The following is a 22490-nucleotide window of genomic DNA, read 5'->3' as shown; positions in this document are numbered from 1 at the left end:
TGGTTGTCGGCTCTATCAGTACGTCTACACTAAGACTGAGCTAGTACCTGGTAATGATACTGAGTTACATCCTGTATTATACTCCAGAGCTGCACTCACTATTCTGCTGGTAAAGTCACTGTGTACATACATTACATTACTTATCCTGTATTATACCCCAGAGCTGCGCTCACTATTCTGCTGGTGCAGTCACTGTGTACATACATTACATTACTGATCCTGTATTATACTCCAGAGCTGCAATCACTATTCTGCTGGTGCAGTCACTGTGTACATACATTACATTACTTATCCTGTATTATACTCCAGAGCTGCACTCACTGTTCTGCTGGTACAGTCACTGTGTACATACATTACATTACTTATCCTGTATTATACTCCAGAGCTGCGCTCACTATTCAGCTGGTACAGTCACTGTGTACATACATTACATTACTTATCCTGTATTATACTCCAGAGCTGCGCTCACTATTCTGCTGGTACAGTCACTGTGTACATACATTACATTACTTATCCTGTATTATACTCCAGAGCTGCGCTCACTATTCTGCTGGTGCAGTCACTGTGTACATACATTACATTACTTATCCTGTATTATACTCCAGAGCTGCGCTCACTATTCTGCTGGTGCAGTCACTGTGTACATACATTACATTACTTATCCTGTATTATACTCCAGAGCTGCGCTCACTATTCTGCTGGTGCAGTCACTGTGTACATACATTACATTACTTATCCTGTATTATACCCCAGAGCTGCACTCACTATTCTGCTGGTGCAGTCACTGTGTACATACATTACTTATCCTGTATTATACTCCAGAGCTGCGCTCACTATTCTGCTGGTGCAGTCACTGTGTACATACATTACATTACTTATCCTGTATTATACTCCAGAGCTGCGCTCACTATTCTGCTGGTGCAGTCACTGTGTACATACATTACATTACTTATCCTGTATTATACTCCAGAGCTGCGCTCACTATTCTGCTGGTGCAGTCACTGTGTACATACATTACATTACTTATCCTGTACTGATCCTGAGTTACATCCTGTATTATACTCCAGAGCTGCGCTCACTATTCTGCTGGTACAGTCACTGTGTACATACTTTACATTACTTATCCTGTATTATACTCCACAGCTGCGCTCACTATTTTGCTGGTGCAGTCACTGTGTACATACATTACATTACTTATCCTGTATTATACTCCAGAGCTGCGCTCACTATTCTGCTGGTACAGTCACTGTGTACATACATTACATTACTTATCCTGTATTATACTCCAGAGCTGCACTCACTATTCTGCTGGTACAGTCACTGTGTACATACTTTACATTACTTATCCTGTATTATACTCCAGAGCTGCGCTCACTATTCTGCTGGTGCAGTCACTGTGTACATACATTACATTACTTATCCTGTATTATACTCCAGAGCTGCACTCACTATTCTGCTGGTACAGTCACTGTGTACATACATTACATTACTTATCCTGTATTATACTCCAGAGCTGCGCTCACTATTCTGCTGGTACAGTCACTGTGTACATACATTACATTACTTATCCTGTATTATACTCCAGAGCTGCGCTCACTATTCTGCTGGTACAGTCACTGTGTACATACATTACATTACTTATCCTGTATTATACTCCAGAGCTGCGCTCACTATTCTGCTGGTACAGTCACTGTGTACATACATTACATTACTTATCCTGTATTATACTCCAGAGCTGCGCTCACTATTCTGCTGGTACAGTCACTGTGTACATACATTACATTACTTATCCTGTATTATACTCCAGAGCTGCGCTCACTATTCTGCTGGTACAGTCACTGTGTACATACATTACATTACTTATCCTGTACTATACTCCAGAGCTGCGCTCACTATTCTGCTGGTACAGTCACTGTGTACATACATTACATTACTTATCCTGTATTATACTCCAGAGCTGCACTCACTATTCTGCTGGTGCAGTCACTGTGTACGTACATTACATTACTTATCCTGTATTATACTCCAGAGCTGCGCTCACTATTCTGCTGGTGCAGTCACTGTGTACATACATTACATTACTTATCCTGTATTATACTCCAGAGCTGCGCTCACTATTCTGCTGGTACAGTCACTGTGTACATACATTACATTACTTATCCTGTATTATACTCCAGAGCTGCGCTCACTATTCTGCTGGTACAGTCACTGTGTACATACATTACATTACTTATCCTGTATTATACTCCAGAGCTGCGCTCACTATTCTGCTGGTACAGTCACTGTGTACATACATTACATTACTTATCCTGTACTATACTCCAGAGCTGCACTCACTATTCTGCTTACATTACATTACTGATACATACTACCAGGATATTCAGGATTGCTTCCCATGTACATTATTGGGCCTCCGCCGGCTCTATGGACACTCTTGAACCAAAAACATAAAACCAATACTACCATGTTTTGTCAACACTGCAACGAAGAAGTAAAAATTGTAATGAATTGTTAGAGTACAACATAATCCCACAATAAAGGTTTGTCCATCCTCAAAGACCCCCCTCACATTTTTTTTTAATCTTGACCCACTTTCTGACGTGATGGCAGCCATCTCCCACTGTAGTACATACACCGGCTGCGGAGACATTTGCCACCCATTAGAAATATCTCTAAGCAACAATATCCAGAGAATACGACCTTCGGGAAATTGTATCTTGGTAACCAAGAAAGGGTCCCAAGGGAGATTTCCCACCACCCCTGGTGTTCTGCTACTGCAGGGGGAAGGGATATGTCTTCAAGAAGATCCACCGGAGGAGATCACCAAAAATGTGTCAAGAATAAGAATCCAACGCTGAGGGGTATCTTCATCCCCCCAGTACCTTACTATAAATCTAGTGTTGTCTGCTGACATGATGACTTGCTTAAACTGTTACAAAACAGCGCCCCAAGTGGAGCGGGGGAAACATGACAACCATGTTAATGTAAAAATATCCATGCGAAAAATCTAGATCGACTTCACGCCTCATATCTGAAGGAACGAGGCACCAGGAATCGAATTCAGCTATACCGACTGTGTAAAATGAGATGAACCCCATATCTCATGTCTGAAGGAGCGATCGAGGTATCAGGGATCGAATCCCAATATAGTGATGAAGTAAAATTTATAAATGTATGTAGATGGATCCTAAGCCTCACATTTCCAAAGGGATGATTAAGGTATCAGGGATCGAATCCCAGTATATGACAAAGCGAAAATCTAGATCAAGCCCAGGCCTCCTACATCTGGAGCAATGATGGAAGGATCAGGGATCGAAACCCAGGACAGTGATGACATGAAAATGACAACACTAAAGCGGAAATAAAAATCTAGATCACCTCATATGTGTGACAGAATGATGGATGGATCAGAGATCGAATCCCGTATATCAACAACATAAAAACCACAAGGTTACATCAGAGCTAAAAATCGAAAGGAAGGTTGGAGGTGTCAGGGATCGAGTCCCGGTATACCACGACGTAAAAAGCAGAACGCTACATCCTACTAATATTATAAATGTGAAAGTTTGTGTGTTTGGATGTTTGTTCCTCAATCACACCCGAACGGCTGAATGGATTTCTTTGAAATTTCACACGCACCTACACATTGGACAGGAAGGGGTAATAGGCTACTTTAAATGTGTCTCATTCACCCCAAATCGCCACCGCGACCCTCAAAAGTTGTCTCCTGCTCCGCTGTTGGCCCCGTCATGACGTCAGCGCAGGTAGTTACACACAACTCCTATTGGTGCATGGGCGGGATAGGGAGCCAGCACAGCGGCCCCATAGGTTTGCGCCGAAATGTGGGCGTGACCAGCGTGCGAGCACACTTTGCTGAACATGGTGGCTGCCCGCATGTTTCCAAACGCCGCTGACATGCCAGCCGGCCACACACTGCCTCATGCCGATGTAGCATGCAGCAACGCAACCAGGTCTAGCGCGGCCAGCCGCACGTACCCACGTACTGTGCAGCTGGGAAAGACCACACAGACCTCCCCAGCATCTACATGGTGAGTGCTGCGGGTACAGTGATCGGCGGGTTGGTTAGGGAAGGGGGGGGGGTACAAGAGCTAGGGGGCAGGGGTGGGGTTGGTGGTTTGGGGGAGGTGCTGTGGTGGGGGTTAGGGAGGGGGCCTGGGGGGGGGAATTTTGGACCAGAAAGCTTAGGGTGAGTAGGGGGGAGGCGGATTGCACATGTGGAGGGGGGGGGAAGGGTGACGGGGGTCACGGGTGGGTGGTGGTGGGGGGAAAGGGGAGATGTTGGAGGTGACTGTAATCTCTAAAGGGGGGGAGGGGGCCGGGGGCACAGGTGGGGGGAAAGGGGGGGCCGGAGGCGCAGCAGTGGGGCCGTGGGGTCCCGACCCACGATGGTGTGGGAGGGGCCCGCGGCGGCCACAAGGAAAGGGGCGTGGGGGGCATGGGCCGCGCTGCAGGTGGTTTGGGTGAGGGGGCCGCAGACGAAGTCGCGGGTATAGCTAGTCAGAACTAAAAATCAAGATCACCCCTTGCCTCATACAGCTGAAGGAATGATGGATGGATCAGGGATCGAATCCCCTTATATCGACAACAATGTTACAATGTTACATCAGAGCTAAAAATCTAGACCTCATCCATCTAAAGGAAGGTCTGAAGGGTCAAGGATCACGTCCTGGTACATAAAAATTACAAAAAAAGTAGATCGACCCCGTGCCTCATACAGGATCGAATCCCGCCACAATAGAAATAAACATTATAATGTTATATCATGACATACATGTTAGGGCACCCGGGCTAGCCAAGGATAAGCTTCCAAATCTGAGCCCAATAAATCCAAAAACATACCCCCCCCTCCAAACACTACTATGACTCTCAGCACTACAGGCGCGCACCATATCGTGAAATCTCAGGATATTACCCTTATAATTATCTCACAATTGTGCCCAGGAATCCCCATCCTATAAGATGTAATTATATGAGTCAACACATCATTTTTTTTTTTTTCTCCCAAGTCTTCGTCAACGTGTTCTGATTAGAAAATAAAATTAAACACCTAATTGGCACTCGGCTTCACCCACAGCAGTCACATTCACCATGTTACCAGTAATGACGGGGTATCGCAGACATAATTGCAAATTTGTCGTTTTTTTCCTCTGTCTATTAATTACGTGCGCAGTGAATCCTTTTCATCAACAATGCCAGGTTGTGTTTTCCCAGGGGCGATCTCTCTGCACCCATGGGTGTTTGGCTCGGCTGCGAACCTCAGGCTGGGGGAGCTAGGGAGCTCGGCGTTAACCCTTACAGTCAGGAGGAGGTCGGAAGAATAGAGGCGTAGACTGGGGTGCGTTCGCGAATGTCTCAGGCGGCATGGTGGTGTCTCGGATAGAAGGCAGAATGGGTGTCATGGCGGCTTCAATGGTTATGGGTTTCGAATCATCATGGGCAAGGACCAGACTTTATTCGGGAAGGTGTCAGGTACAAAACAAAGTGGGTGCCACGGTGGTTATGGTTAACACTAGAGAGACCAGGCTGTATTTGGAAAGTCTGGAGTGAAAGGGCCATGAGTTTCGAGGTTGGCATAAAACATGGTGTGTGTGGAACGTTTACACAGGGGGCATCGGTTTCGGACCGTCTTCAGTAAAAGGTGAAGTGGGTGGTTAACCCAGGAGTCATGGGCTCAACTCAAACCAGAACCAAGGAGAATCTGATGACTCTCTTCAAACATGGGTTTAGTGACATCATCAGACCGGTGTGGTGATGTCATACATGCTCACCAGATCCATTTGAGGATTTAAACATGGAATCAGGTCCACCCAACGATAAGTTCCCTGAACAGATCTGTCAGTGGGAAGCTAATATTAGGGGCTTCTTTTGAGGCGATGGGATAGAATGATTTTCAGGTAATGCCCAATACACCATGGCCCCTTTCTATCAGACAACGTGTATAAGGATTACTTCCTTCTGACAAGGGTGATGTCATCAGTTCGGTGAGGTGATGTCACAACGGTCAGGTAACAATGTGGTTCCCAATACCCTACTGCTACCTTCTACCAAATTCAGGCGAAAGGGCCAATGAGAGGCAAGTGACCTCCGTCTGATATGGGATAATCGCATTTATAGTGTTTCACTTGCAGTGACATCATCAGACTGGTTGGGTGATGTCACAGATCCTCCCCCACTTATTACCTCCTATTAGTGGGGGTATGATGTCAGGTAATGCCCAATACACTATACAATACAAGGTTTATAAGGCCTAGGAGGTCTGACAAGAGTGACGTCATCAGGTGGGTGAGGTGATGTCACAATGGTCAGGTAATAACGTGGTTCCTAATGCCCTACTGCCACCTTTTACCAAATTGAGGTGAAAGGGCCTATAAGATATGGGCCAATCCCATATATAGCCTTTCATTAGCAGTGACATCATAAGACTTGTCGGGTGATGTCACACACCCTCACCATTGATCAGGTCTGTCATCATCAACTGATAGCAGGGGGTCAATCGTAGAGACCGTCAGCCAGGGGGGCAACCACCGTACTCCGCAGCTAGTCAAAGGAGGGGGAGTCCATTTACGAAACGCACCTCGATCACTTCTAAATGCCCAAATAGGGTAGAAGGCAAGAGCCTGACTATCTGCTGCCTATGGATACGCAAAGAGTTCATCAAATTGGGTCCATAATTGGTGCGGCTATGGTAACAAAGCCACTGCAGAATGTTTATGAGAACGGGAAATTAGATTGTACGCCCCTGGGGACGGGACAAATGTGAGCCTATTACCAGTCAGGCAGAATATCTTACACCCAAGTAACAAGGTCTGCTCCCGTGCCAGCGAGTCAACATGGGGTTAACAGGAACGACCAGCGACCTAAAGCGTCCATCCAACCGGTGCCCTATGATATGTGTATATATCGAACCTCTGCGCGGAGTATTGACCCTTCTCCCGTTTCCCAAGGTCCTTTAATTTGGTGTGGGAGGATGGGAAGGGGGGGGGGGGGGGGTGACTCCGTCGAAATCCTTCCCAACAAGCCCTGTCCTTGGTTGTTTATGACTTCGCTCCATTAGGATGCTCCGAGCCGCGGAGGATGCTGGGACATGGAGGAATGCTGGGAACTGGAGAAGAGGAAGTTTCCCAGTGCTGACACTTGATTGATTTAAAGGCAATTTCTACTTAGGAATGACTGAGAAACCGAAAATCACTTAGCTGTAAATAAAAGAAAAAAATACGCGCCCCCGTGGACGGAGAAGGCAGCACTTATACGATGAAACCATTACCGCACCGCCGGCTCACGATGAAGCAGGGACGTTGCTTTTAAAGGGATAGGCAATGTTTTTGTGCAGCAAACACCTCTCCTTTAACTGTTTAAAGGAGCCCTCCGAATGTCAGGTGACATCTTTAAATTTACCGGGGCAAGTTTGGTGGCAAATTAAAGGAGAAAGGGGCGGGCCGGGCTCATAGAGTTCATTAATATGATCTCCCAATAGGTCATGGATTTCCCCTTTAAGAGGCACCTTAACCTAAAGACGATAACACCTTGAAAAAAAAACATATTTTGCTGAATTCGAGGGTAGAATTGCACCCTTTAAGTGGAAATGTCAGCATGGCTAAGAGGGTCACATGACACGAGCCAATCAGCACTGATAACAGGGTCACATGACGCAAGCCAATCAGCACCGCTAACAGGGTCACATGACACGAGCCAATCAGCACCGCTAAGAGGGTCACATGACACAAGCCAATCAGCACCGCTAAGAGGGTCACATGACGCAAGCCAATCAGCACCACTAAGAGGGTCACATGACGCAAGCCAATCAGCACCACTAAGAGGGTCACATGACGCAAGCCAATCAGTACCGCTAAGAGGGTCACATGACGCAAGCCAATCAGCACCACTAAGAGGGTCACATGACGCAAGCCAATCAGCACCACTAAGAGGGTCACATGACGCAAGCCAATCAGCACCGCTAAGAGGGTCACATGACACAAGCCAATCAGCACCGCTAAGAGGGTCACATGACGCAAGCCAATCAGCACCGCTAAGAGGGTCACATGACACAAGCCAATCAGCACCACTAAGAGGGTCACATGACGCAAGCCAATCAGTACCGATAAGAGGGTCACATGACGCAAGCCAATCAGCACCGCTAAGAGGGTCACATGACACAGGCCAATCAGCACCGCTAAGAGGGTCACATGACATGAGCCAATCAGTACCACTAACAGGATCACATGACACAGGCCAATCAGCACCGCTAAGAGGGTCACATGACACAAGCCAATCAGTACCGCTAAGAGGGTCACATGACGCAAGCCAATCAGCACCGCTAAGAGGGTCACATGACACAAGCCAATCAGCACCGCTAAGAGGGTCACATGACGCAGGCCAATCAGCACCGCTAAGAGGGTCACATGACGCAGGCCAATCAGTACCGATAAGAGGGTCACATGACGCAAGCCAATCAGCACTGCTGAGAGGGTCACATGACGCAAGCCAATCAGCACCGCTAAGGGTCACATGACGCAAGCCAATCAGCACCGCTAAGAGGGTCACATGACACAGGCCAATCAGCACCGCTAAGAGGGTCACATGACGCAGGCCAATCAGCACCGCTAAGAGGGTCACATGACACAAGCCAATCAGCACTGCTGAGAGGGTCACATGACACAAGCCAATCAGCACCGCTAAGAGGGTCACATGACGCAAGCCAATCAGCACTGCTGAGAGGGTCACATGACACAAGCCAATCAGCACCGCTAAGGGTCACATGACGCGAGCCAATCAGAACCACTAAGAGGGTCACATGACACACTTCCCTACAGTCATGGCTTCCTAGCACGAGGAAGTGTCCACTAGTTAAGAAGGCTGACTTTCTCTGACGGTTACTTTTAGGGGACAATTAGTTGGTAGCCCACCTGCCCAGATATGAGAGCACATGATACAGAGCCTCTAATCTCCAGAGCTTGTCTCCCGGTCAGAGTGCCCCTTTAAGGGTCTCTTCTCCAGAGTGTTCCGCTCTAGTGACTACACTCTTTCTGCACATTACACAGGAGTCTCTTGCAGGCCTCACAACCCTCCATGGAGCAAGTTCAAGCTGACATGTGGAGGTTACACCTCTGGAGAAGGGCGTGCAGAGAGGATTTATGGCCCTCCATGAGAAGGAACCTCCATCAATCACCCCGGGAGCCCTATATGTGACAAAGAGGCCTGACACCTTTCCCACATGAAGCAGATAGCAAGCCGAAAGCAGAAGTGCATGGCCGGCACCTGCAAAGAGACATGTCCAAGGGCCACAAAGCTAGACCTTTATCACACTAACATGGACCAGACCCAACATGTCACTCTCTGGTCATAGCCCCAATGTGATAGCACGTGCGGAAGTATAATATCAGTACTGGGGCACTATAGACGGATAGTAGGGGGTGGATAGATAGATAGATAGATAGATAGATAGATAGATAGATAGATAGATAGATAGATAGGAGATAGATAGATAGATAGATAGATAGATAGATAGATAGGAGATAGATAGATAGATAGATAGATAGATAGATAGGAGAGAGATAGATAGATAGATAGATAGATAGATAGATAGATAGGAGATAGATAGATAGATAGATAGATAGGAGATAGATAGATAGATAGATAGATAGATAGATAGATAGGAGAGAGATAGATAGATAGATAGATAGATAGATAGATAGATAGGAGATAGATAGATAGATAGATAGATAGATAGATAGATAGGAGATAGATAGATAGATAGATAGATAGATAGATAGATAGGAGATAGATAGATAGGAGATAGATAGATAGATAGATAGATAGATAGGAGATAGATAGATAGATAGATAGATAGATAGATAGATAGATAGATAGGAGATAGATAGATAGATAGATAGATAGATAGATAGATAGATAGGAGATAGATAGATAGATAGATAGATAGGAGAGAGATAGATAGATAGATAGATAGATAGATAGATAGATAGATAGATAGATAGGAGATAGATAGATAGATAGATAGATAGATAGGAGATAGATAGATAGATAGATAGATAGATAGATAGATAGATAGGAGATAGATAGATAGATAGATAGATAGATAGATAGATAGGAGATAGATATGAGGATAGATAGAGAGATAGATAGGAGATAGATAGATAGATAGATAGATAGATAGATAGGAGATAGATATGAGGATAGATAAAGAGATAGATAGATAGATAGATAGATAGATAGATAGGAGATAGAGAGATAGATAGATAGATAAGAGATAGATAGATAGATAGATAGATAGATAGATAGATGATAGATAGATAGATAGATAGATATGAGATAGATAGATAGAGAGATAGATAGATAGATAGATAGATAGATAGATAGGAGATAGATATGAGGATAGATAGAGAGATAGATAGGAGATAGATAGATAGATAGATAGATAGATGATAGATAGATAGATAGATAGATAGATAGATAGGAGATAGATATGAGGATAGATAAAGAGATAGATAGATAGATAGATAGATAGATAGGAGATGGATAGATAGATAGATAGATAGATAGATAGATAGATAGATAGGAGATAGATAGGAGGATAGATAGAGAGATAGATAGATAGATAGATAGATAGATAGGAGATGGATAGATAGATAGATAGATAGATAGATAGATAGATAGGAGATAGATAGGAGGATAGATAGAGAGATAGATAGATAGATAAGAGATAGATAGATAGATAGATAGATAGATAGATGATAGATAGATAGATAGATAGATATGAGATAGATAGATAGAGAGATAGATAGATAGATAGATAGATAGATAGATAGGAGATAGATATGAGGATAGATAGAGAGATAGATAGGAGATAGATAGATAGATAGATAGATAGATGATAGATAGATAGATAGATAGATAGATAGATAGATAGGAGATAGATATGAGGATAGATAAAGAGATAGATAGATAGATAGATAGATAGATAGATAGGAGATGGATAGATAGATAGATAGATAGATAGATAGATAGATAGATAGGAGATAGATAGGAGGATAGATAGAGAGATAGATAGATAGATAGATAGATAGATAGGAGATGGATAGATAGATAGATAGATAGATAGATAGATAGATAGGAGATAGATAGGAGGATAGATAGAGAGATAGATAGATAGATAGATAGATAGATAGATAGATAGATAGATAGATAAGAGATAGATAGATAGATAAGAGATAGATAGATAGGAAATAGATAGATAGATAGATAGATAGATAGATAGATAGATAGATAGATATGAGATAGATAGATAGATAGATAGATAGATAGATAGATATGAGATAGATAGATAGGAGATAGATAGATAGATAGATAGATAGATAGATATGAGATAGATAGATAGATAGATAGATATGAGATAGATAGATAGGAGATAGATAGATAGATAGATAGATAGATAGATAGATAGATAGATAGATCGATCTGTTACTGAATGACTCCTTCTATACATCAAATATAATATACCGTAAGTGACGATTCTATTGGTTTACCTGCAGTCCTATGAAAAACTACTCGCCATATCACAGCATGTAACATGAAATAATAAACAGAACACAGATAGATAGATAGATAGATAGATAGATAGATAGGAGATAGATATGAGGATAGATAAAGAGATAGATAGATAGATAGATAGATAGATAGGAGATAGATATGAGGATAGATAAAGAGATAGATAGATAGATAGATAGATAGATAGATAGGAGATGGATAGATAGATAGATAGATAGATAGATAGATAGATAGATAGATAGGAGATAGATAGGAGGATAGATAGAGAGATAGATAGATAGATAGATAGATAGATAGATAGATAGATAAGAGATAGATAGATAGATAGATAGATAGATAGATAGATAGATAGGAGATAGATAGATAGATAGATAGGAAATAGATAGATAGATAGATAGATAGATAGGAGATAGATAGATAGATAGATAGATAGATATGAGATAGATAGATAGATAGATAGATATGAGATAGATAGATAGGAGATAGATAGATAGATAGATAGATAGATAGATAGATAGATATGAGATAGATAGATAGATAGATAGATATGAGATAGATAGATAGGAGATAGATAGATAGATAGATAGATAGATAGATAGATAGATAGATAGATAGATCTGTTACTGAATGACTCCTTCTATACATCAAATATAATATACCGTAAGTGACGATTCTATTGGTTTACCTGCAGTCCTATGAAAAACTACTCGCCATATCACAGCATGTAACATGAAATAATAAACAGAACACAGATAGATAGATAGATAGATAGATAGATAGATAGATAGATAGATAGATAGATAGATAGATAGGAGAGATAGGAGATAGATAGATAGATAGATAGATAGATAGATAGATAGATAGATAGGAGAGATAGGAGATAGATAGATAGATCAGTTGTCAGGTATTCCTGAGAGTGAAGAGTCTATGACGAAGTCCGTTCAGCACCATGATACCCTCATGCTGTGGATCCCATTACTCTCGCACATTCAGCACTATATAGCAGTACATACATACAGTAAATTGAAATGTGAATAAAACTTTAAAGTGCAGTTTAGCATGACACAAGAATCAAAGGTAAACTGGAATATACATATCAGGATGGCGTAGACGGGTGACCATCCACAACACGAATCTAGGAGGGGGCTCCAGGGACCGGGTCACTTATCAGCGATATAAAGTGCCAAGTAATACCTAATAGTGACAGGGGCCTGACCCCGCAGGGTAAAGTCCTCCAATGTAACCGGCGCCAGAGTCAATACCGTACAATAACAGCCCGGCTGCCACTCCGACTCCCCCCCAATAATGGCCCCTCTACAGATCTATAGCGACCCTGCCAAAAATAAAAGTAAGTGCATCCCTCCGATCCAATCCTACAGGGCCTCTATTGTGCAATCCTACCCCACAGCCGGCGATCATCTCCCCTCCTCGCCAAAAAAATAATCGTAACATCCAGATGTCAACGTAAACACGGCGCCCTCCGATCCTCTCCGTTAACCCCTGGCATGCTGGTAGGCATTTAAAGGGACACAACGTTTACCCACGGGGGTGGGGGGGGGATTATAAAGAAGTAAGTGCCCCCCTGCTGCATCCACAACTTCATCAGCCCATAGGCATGGCAGCGGTCCATCTGACCTATATTTACTTGGCACATGGGCTAGGAGGGGGGCACTGATTTGTTTTTGGCCAGGGCCCCCCCTCCCCAGCGGTGTAGCTGTCACTTTTAACCCCTCCCTGGCCACAGAGGCCTGCTATGGAGGCAGCAAGGGGGGTAGATAAGAGGTAAATACAAGGTGCACTCACCAGAGGAGCTTCCTTCCTGCTCTCCCCAGGCTCCTGGAGGCTTCTCCCCTCCCTTCTTCTCCTCCTGGAGGGGAGTCTCAGGATCTTCTGCCACCCCCCCAAAATGAAGCAGAGCTCAGCTGTCAGCCCCCCCCTTGTCCAGAGCCGCCGTTTCCTCCCTGCTCTACCCCACCACCCTCTGCTACAATCTAACAATTTTCACCCAGCAAAAAAAAAAAAAAAAAAAAAAAAGCACATGAGAAAAAAAAAAAAAAAAAAAACCTCCAGTGTGTGCAGCGGCCGAGCACTGACAGAGCGCGCCTGACGGACAGCGGCGTGAGCCAATCACAGCGCGGGGACGGCTGACAGCACGCCAATCAGCAGCGAGGGCGGGACCCCAGAGAGGCTGTCAGGGTAGGCTGCTGAACCGGGGCTTGGTTGAGGCGTGTTACTGAGAATCCCTCCGCCTGTAGGAGAGGCCTTAACCCCTTACTCACTGGGCTGTCACTGCTAGGGCATGGTAGGGGGCGTATTAGTCACAAACTGGATGTAGGCAATTGTCAGGGGTAAAGAAAGTTGGGTGACTAACCGTATGGACGCCAATATGGAGTCTTTAGGTCTGGGAAAGCTGGGTGGCAGTCACCGTGTCACCTAGCCCCTTCTTTATCTGCTATGTTCACACCTGGGTCGGAGTCTACGGCTGCATTCGCACTAGCGTTGGAGTCGTTGGCATCCTTCATACTTTTCTATATAAATCATTATAGTCTATGGGGTCTGCAGGCTTTTCAAACAGACAGGGTCTCCATCTTTCAGTTCCACGTGGACCGCAATAACGGAGACCCGAATGCTAGCGTAAAAAAAGTCGCCGGGGTCCCTCGAAATGCGTTTTTGTCCATGGTCAGGACCAATTTTTCTATTTTCCTGGTTCCCCGATTGCAAAAGACGCGACGGCCGGGTATAGTAAGAGAAGTAAACAGCGCCCCATGTTGTGTCGTGGCCATGCCTGGTTAGTGCAGCTCTAGATTCACACTGGCTCCACATCAGGGGACTGGAATAGCAGAGATGCAGAACGCAAAAATAGCGGTAACAAAGGGAGCCCATTGGAGCTAATGGACTACAATAGGGTGGCTAAAAAAGTCCTCCGTGCAGGGCCTTCTCCACTGCGATCACTGCAACGGAGTCTCCAGTACAGATGTGAACGTAGCCTTAGATTATCACTTATAGGACCGGAGATGTTATAACCCGGTCCTCGATCCTTCCTTATTCTCCTGGACATGTGACCACTACAGCCAATAATATGCCAAAGGAGGAGAAGCTAGCTACTTCCTGTCCCATCTGCTGGTTGCACCGCATCAAGGTTGTGGTCTGTCTTCTAATGGCCACCAGATCAGGTTTCTCATCTGCGCCTAGCCCACCAGTACCCCACACCGACCGGGAGCCATACTGATCTGCCCGACAACCCGAGTCATCAGGGGCGTAGCGTAAATCTCCTGGACCCCAATGCAAAATCTGTAATGGGGCCTCTAAATACCATCTGCCTTCTAGAATAGGGATGTATTTTATTAGGCGAGTACCCTCTATAGCTATGCCCCCGCTAGTAATCTATTAAGTCACATGTCCGGTACCCCAAATGTCAGTATCATTATCCTGTACCCCAAATGGCAATGTGTCGTTATCCTGTACCCCAAGTGTCAGTGTCATTATCCTGTACCCCAAGTGTCAGTGTCATTATCCTGTACCCCAAGTGTCAGCGTGTCATTATCCTGTACCCCAAGTGTCAGTGTCATTATCTTGTACCTCAAGTGTCATTATCCTGTACCCCAAGTGTCAGTGTCTTTGTCCTGTACCCCAAGTGTCAGTGTCATTGTCCTGTACCCCAAGTGTCAGTGTCATTGTCCTGTACCCCAAGTGTCAGGGTGGCATTGTCCTGTACCCCAAGTGTCAGGGTGGCATTGTCCTGTACCCCAAGTGTCAGGGTGGCATTGTCCTGTACCCCAAGTGTCAGGGTGGCATTGTCCTGTACCCCAAGTGTCAGTGTCTTTGTCCTGTACCCCAAGTGTCATTGTCTTGTACCCCAAGTGTCAGGGTGGCATTGTCCTGTACCCCAAGTGTCAGGGTGGCATTGTCCTGTACCCCAAGTGTCAGGGTGGCATTGTCCTGTACCCCAAGTGTCAGGGTGGCATTGTCCTGTACCCCAAGTGTCAGGGTGGCATTGTCCTGTACCCCAAGTGTCAGGGTGGCATTATCCTGTACCCCAAGTGTCAGTGTCTTTGTCCTGTACCCCAAGTGTCAGTGTCATTGTCCTGTACCCCAAGTGTCAGTGTCTTTGTCCTTTACCCCAAGTGTCAGGGTGGCATTGTCCTGTACCCCAAGTGTCATTGTCCTGTACCCCAAGTGTCAGTGTCTTTGTCCTGTACCCCAAGTGTCATTATCCTGTACCCCAAGTGTCATTGTCCTGTACCCCAAGTGTCAGTGTCTTTGTCCTGTACCCCAAGTGTCATTATCCTGTACCCCAAGTATCATTATCCTGTACCCCAAGTGTCAGCGTATCATTATCCTGTACCCCAAGTATCAGCCTGTCATTATCCTGTACCCCAAGTGTCAGTGTCATTATCCTGTACCCCAAGTATCAGCCTGTCATTATCCTGTACCCCAAGTGTCAGCCTGTCATTATCCTGTACCCCAAGTGTCATTGTCTTGTACCCCAAGTGTCAGCGTGTCATTGTCCTGTACCCCAAATAAAGGTTCACAAGATCTATTACATTAGAATACTGGGCCAATCCTGGGCTCTTTCCTGTACATACACCTAATAATATGACACTAATAATACTCTCACTGTATGTAGCGATATAAGACAGACAGGCCTCACTCCCTGGGAGCATCAGTGACACCTACTGGTGAGTCATGGCACTGTCACCTGATTATATGGGATAATGTCCTGTCATCTGTAAGTTATAAGAATAGTATAACTCATGGGGTCTTATTCCCTATGGTATACACCTCAGCTGCTGCAGTACCTCTTTTTGGAAATTCTACACCCTCTGAAGTTTTATTTTCGTGCTTATTTCCAGGACGTAACTCAGCTCCATCTTGTAGCTGGATAACATTAGCCAAAACAAGCACACTTTATAGTATTAGCCAGAGCAAGCACACTCTATACTATTAGCCAGAGCAAGCACACTCTATATTATTAGCCAAAGCAAGTACACTCTATATTATTAGCCAGAGCAAGCACACTTTATAGTATTAGCCAGAGCAAGCACACGCTATACTATTAGCCAGAGCAAGCAATCTTTACAATCAGCCAAAGCAAGCACACTCTATAGCCAGAGCAAGCAAATCCCTACTATTAACTAATGCAAGAACATTTTGCTAATAACCAATGCAAGTGCACGCTCTACTATTCACTAAAGTGAACACACTCTATTATTAGTCAGTGCAAGCATACTCTAGCACCAGCCTGTGGCAAGTGAGCATATTTATTGCTATTACCAGAGTAAGCGCACTCTATACTGTTAACTAGAGCAAGCACACTTTACTAGTAGCACAAGCCAGCACAAGCATGCTCTCTACTATAAACCAGAGCAGGGACACTCTACTATTGGCCAATGTAGGCATGCTTCTTATTATTAGCAAGCGCACACTCTACTATAAGCTAGAGCAAATACACTCTATTATTAGCAAATGCAAGCATGCTCTTTACTACTGACTAGAACAAGCTTACTCTATAAGCCAGCGTTAAGCACAAGCATGTTTTCTTCCATTAGCCAGAGCAAAGCGCGCTCTGTACTGTTAACTAGATCTCGCACACTCTGCTAATATGCAGCACAAGCATACTCTCCACTATTGGCCATAGTGAGCGCACTCTTTACGACAAGCCAGAGCAGGCATAATCTATTAGCCAATGCAAGTGTGCTCTTTACTATTAGCATATGCACACTATATTATTTACTAGCGCTAGCACACTCTGCTATTAGCCAGTGCAAGCATGCTCTCTATTATTGACTAGAGCAAGCATACTCTACTATTACCTAGTGTGAGCATTCTGCCTACTATTAGCCAAAATAAGTATGCTCTTTACTATTAGTTAGCGCGCGCTCTACTATTGACTAGGGCAAACACACTCTATTATTAGCCAGCATGAGTAGAGTAATAATAGTCTAGTATTAGCTAGTGTAAGCGTGCTCTATACTATTAGCCAATACAAGTGTGCTCCTTACTGTTAGCAAGCGCACGCTCTACTATTAACTAGAGCAAACACACTCTATTAGTAGCCAGGGCAAGCGTGCTGTCTACTATTGACTAGAGCAAGCATACTCTAACATTAGCTAGCACAAGCAAGCATTCTGTCTACCAAGTCAAGCGCACTCCTTATTATACTGTAAGCCAGAGCAAGCACGCCCTACTAAGCACGCACTCTACTATTTACTTTATTATTCGTCCGCTATTGACTAAAGCAAGTCTACTTTACTGTTAGCCAACGTGAGCATGCTCTCTGTTAGCCAGAGCGAGCATGTTAACTAGAGTGCACTTTACTTATATCCAATGCAAGCACGCTCTCTACTACTGACTTCCATGCTCTACTATTACCCAAAGCAGGAGCACTCTTTACTATAAGCCAGAGCAAGCATACTCTATTAGCCAGAGCAAGCGTGACCATACTATGAACCAGAGCAAGCACAACCTCTCCTATTAGTCACAATAAGGAGGTATTATTCTAAATCTTCAACAACCACAAAATTATAAAATATATTACGACAACCCCTCCAAATACTACGAACCTGACAGTGTGAACAGCAGTGACAGTCGCTGGCAGGCATACAGGGGTTTAGTGCATATGATATTAAATTAATAGACCTGCTCGCTAATATGCAATATAGGAGCTAACTGGTAAGATTACTGTAAGTCAGAGATCACCCACGCTCAGTCTTTCCAGGAATGCAGTCCATAAGACGGCCTATTATCACACGCCATAGACACCTCAAACCCTATTAATGTCTGCAAGGATCGCCCTCCCTCCTCATCCTCGTCTCGGGGATGCCATCACTAGGCAGGCCGACCACTTAAGAATGCGTCTGCTGGAGAAATGCAATCACCGTATCGACAGGTTATTTCCCTGTGTGCCCTCTGGAGACAGGACAATGGAGGACGGATATAATACTCCAAATATCAGGTAGGTCTCTTTACTTCCTCTTCAACAGAACGTTTTATATCCAACCTCTAAATCTACATAAAATGGGGAATTATTCGCTTTTGTGCTTATTTTGAGCTTTTATGGTTTTATCGTTTCCTCCAGTCACCTCCAGAGCTGCCTTCACAAACTTGTCTTTTATCCTTGGAAACCAAACAGCAGTTTTGCTCCACCCCCTCATTAGATATAGTTCCCACAATGCACTGCACTCTGCTATCAAGAAGATGCAGCGTTCTAGGATTTGCTTTAGATGGGATTGGAGAAGAAACTATTATGTAACTTGGGGCCAGGACAAGAACAATTAACTTACCTGACTGTAAGTGATCCATGACTAGGAGCCAAGGGAAGTACATCGCCACAACTCAAAAGGGCCCTAGGAATATCTAGGTCAGTGATGGCGAGCCTTTTAGAGACCAAATGTCCAAACTGCGACCCAAAACCTGCTAAATTATCACAAAGTGTCAACACGGCAATTTAACCTTAGTACTGTGCAGATCCACAACTTTAGTCAATACAATCTACTAGACAGTGGTCACCACACAGTACAATCTGCTCCACAGTGGCTCCCACACAGTACAATCTGCTCCACAGTGGTCCCCACACAGTACAATCTGCTTCACAGTGGCCCTCACACAGTACAATCTGCATCAAAGTGCCCCCCACACAGTACAATCTGTTCCACAGTGGTGCCCACACAGTACAATCTGTTCCACAGTGGTGCCCACACAGTACAATCTGCTTCACAGTGGCCCCTACACCGTAAAATCTGCTCCACAGTGGTCACCACACAGTACAATCTGCTCCACAGTGGTCCCCACACAGTGCAATCTGCTCCACAGTGGCCCCCACACAGTACAATCTGCTCCACAGTGGTCACCACACAGTACAATCTGCTCCACATTGGTCCCCACACAGTACAATCTGCTCCACAGTGGTCCCCACACAGTACAATCTGCTCCACAGTGGTCCCCACACAGTACAATCTGCTCCACAGTGGCCACCACACAGTACAATCTGCTCCACAGTGGCCACCACACAGTACAATCTGCTCCACAGTGGTCCCCACACAGTACAATCTGCTCCACAGTGGTCACCACACAGTACAATCTGCTTCACAGTGGTCACCACACAGTACAATCTGCTTCACAGTGGCCCACACACAGTACAATCTGCTCCACAGAGGTCACCAGACAGTATAATCTGCTCCACAGAGGTCACCCGTGCCATAGGTTCGCCATCATTGATCTAGGTACTCCTATAGCTATACCATTGTCATGGGACATTATAATAAACATATTTGTCATCACTTCTGGAGTTTTGGGGACACTCTGGGGAAAAGGGAAGACCTCCCAGAAGAGTTGGCAAAACTCCCAGGCGGGGCAGAAGTCTTATGATAAACCATGTTGAACATTTCCATATGTGGTGTCAAGTTGTGGCACCATCAGCAAGCCCCGATATCCAAACACACATCCACTGGGCAGAGACATGTCCAATTAAAGGGGCGATGATCTGAAACATTCCATTTCCTGGACATGGTAGTTTGAGGGCCCTAGTGCCCTATGGGACCTTCACCACTTGAAGGTCTGAGGCTTGACATATCTGGCAGCTGCCTATCTATGGTCAACCTTATCCTCTTCTGCCTCAAACCAGATGATTTTATCTTAATTTTTAAAAAGGTTGTCCATCTTGGACACCTTTGTGCTGCTATGAACAACCATGACCAACTTTTGTCTTCAGCGGAAGCAGCCACCAAGTGCTTGTTAAAGGGAGTCTGCCTCCAGAACCCAACATATCAACCCAATCCAAGGTAGGAACACTTGAATTGAGCAGTGTTTTCTCCTTGTGAATCGGTGACTCTGTTGCTCAGATATCCCTATTTTTGTCAGTTTGGAGGAATGAAGGGATTGCCATTGCTCCAAAAACTTAAGTGGTAATGCCTTCATTGCTCCAAAGAGCTTATTTGCATATTGACAAGAATGTCAGTATCTCAGTAATGGTTTCACGATGGGAAAATACCCTTTAATTCAGAGAAACCTATGTGCTTGGAAGTTTTGATATGTTGAGTTCTGGTGACAGACTACCCTCAAACAATCTGAAAAAACTATGGCCTTCTAGAGCTAGAACTACTTTAGTAAACCGAGGTGAGTTCCCAGTGGATGATTCCACTTTGGTACATCCCACTAGGAATCATTTGGATTTGGATTCTCTAGTAGAGACAACCCCTTTTACCATCTTAGTGTCGTCTTCACATTGGCCCACCAGAAGATCCTGATGAGGTTCTAATGAGATGTTTCCTGTAGAGACAACCCCTTTTACCATCTTAGTGTCGTCTTCACATTGGCCCACCAGAAGATCCTGATGAGGTTCTGATGAGATGTCTCCTGTAGAGACAACCCCTTTTACCATCTTAGTGTCATCTTCACATTGGCCCACCAGAAGATCCTGATGAGGTTCTGATGAGATGTCTCCTGTAGAGACAACCCCTTTTACTATCTTAGTGTCGTCTTCACATTGGCCCACCAGAAGATTCTGATGAGTTGCCTCCTGTACAGACAACCCCTTTTACCATCTTAGTGTCGTCTTCACATTGGCCCACCAGAAGATCCTGATGAGGTTTTGATGATATGTCTCCTGTACAGACAACCCCTTTTACCATCTTAGTGTCGTCTTCACATTGGCCCACCAGAAGATCCTAATGAGGTTCTGATGAGATTTAAGTACCCCACCAAAACTGGGTCCTTGAGGTCCATCAGAGGACAACCCAAGTTAACATGTTAAGGGTTTAAGGATGGTCCTTTAAACTAGTTCCCTCAGGTGTGTCTATGCCAACCCAGTTTGCCATTGTGTCATCTATAGAGGTGAACTGATCCAGTATGACTTCAAGTTGGGTAGCATCTCCTCTAGATGTTCTCAGTAGACTCTGTCCAGATACTACTGATACGTGTAATGTATGAACCTACGGAGGAGTATCCCATTCCACTTTGCTCATTGGCCACAATGGACACAGTTCTCCAGTCCCGAGGACAAGAGCCCTCAATCACATGCCAGTTAGTGTCGTTCACTGTCGGCACTCGATAAAGAGGAACTATCCCAGGGCGAGGCTTTGTTTTCGTTGCTGTATGCAGGATCTAAAGGTCATTGACATTCTTTTTCTTTACGGTACAATACCTTAACAATATGGCAGCCTGCTTGGCTTGTTTCACTAGTTTTTTAAAAAATTCCGCATCTGCAATGTACGGAAAGTTGAACAAAAGTGTTAGTGGGTGGTAGATCACCTGTGTCTTAGATAGCGTATGAGACGGTAGATGTGGATAGACTGTTACAGATATGATCCCATGGAAAACTAGTGTGGTCATCGATGTCTTACCATGACTGGTGGTCAATTAGATACTTGCCCGTCTTTGGACCACCATGTTGTGAACACCATACGCCACCATTGTCTCTCCTATAGAAGGAACTTTGTTGAGACTGTCCAGTGTGTAGGCTAAGCTTCTTCTGGATTGTTGACCTCTACAAATTTTATAAGGATTGTCCAACCACTGGTGTCACCGATTTCAAAGATGGTAGCCAATCCCTCACTTTGAGGGGGTAGGTTACGCCTCACTTTTCAGCATTTCCTGTTGATGGGAAAATTAGATGCGTCAACACTTACGTTGTTTACCTACTGGAGTGCCCCTTTAATATTTTTAAAATGGCGGCAGTTCCAACAAAACCATCGATACCAAAAAATAAGGATGGATGAAAGGGATTCATGTTTTGGAAAATATGATCATAGAATTGGTTGGGGCAAGGTAGTGGGAATGATATGAAGGCTTACTGGGGACTATCCATACAGCAGATAGAAGGGGGATAGGGCTGACTGGGAAGTTATGGTGAATTATTATTTTTTGGTACCTGCCAAAGGATGTAGGAGACTGACTGGGAATTTACGGAG

General features: G+C 44.6%; 1 protein-coding gene across 4 annotated transcripts in view; it reads right to left on the bottom strand.

Moving 5' to 3' along the window:
• Positions 1-13582, bottom strand: part of MEF2D (myocyte enhancer factor 2D) — a 155898-nt gene extending 142316 nt beyond the window's left edge. For all 4 annotated transcript variants that reach the window (XM_075283220.1, XM_075283219.1, XM_075283221.1 and 1 more), the window contains exon 1: positions 13387-13582. The gene's annotated coding sequence lies outside the window, so the exon portion shown is untranslated. The remainder of the gene's footprint in view (positions 1-13386) is intronic.
• Between the last annotated feature and the right edge of the window lie 8908 nt (positions 13583-22490).

The sequence above is a fragment of the Leptodactylus fuscus genome, chromosome 7 (genome assembly GCF_031893055.1).
Source record: "Leptodactylus fuscus isolate aLepFus1 chromosome 7, aLepFus1.hap2, whole genome shotgun sequence".
Taxonomy (NCBI): domain Eukaryota; kingdom Metazoa; phylum Chordata; class Amphibia; order Anura; family Leptodactylidae; genus Leptodactylus; species Leptodactylus fuscus.
The sequence above is the reverse complement of the archived record's forward strand: the minus strand, read 5'-3'. Positions and strand labels throughout refer to the sequence as shown.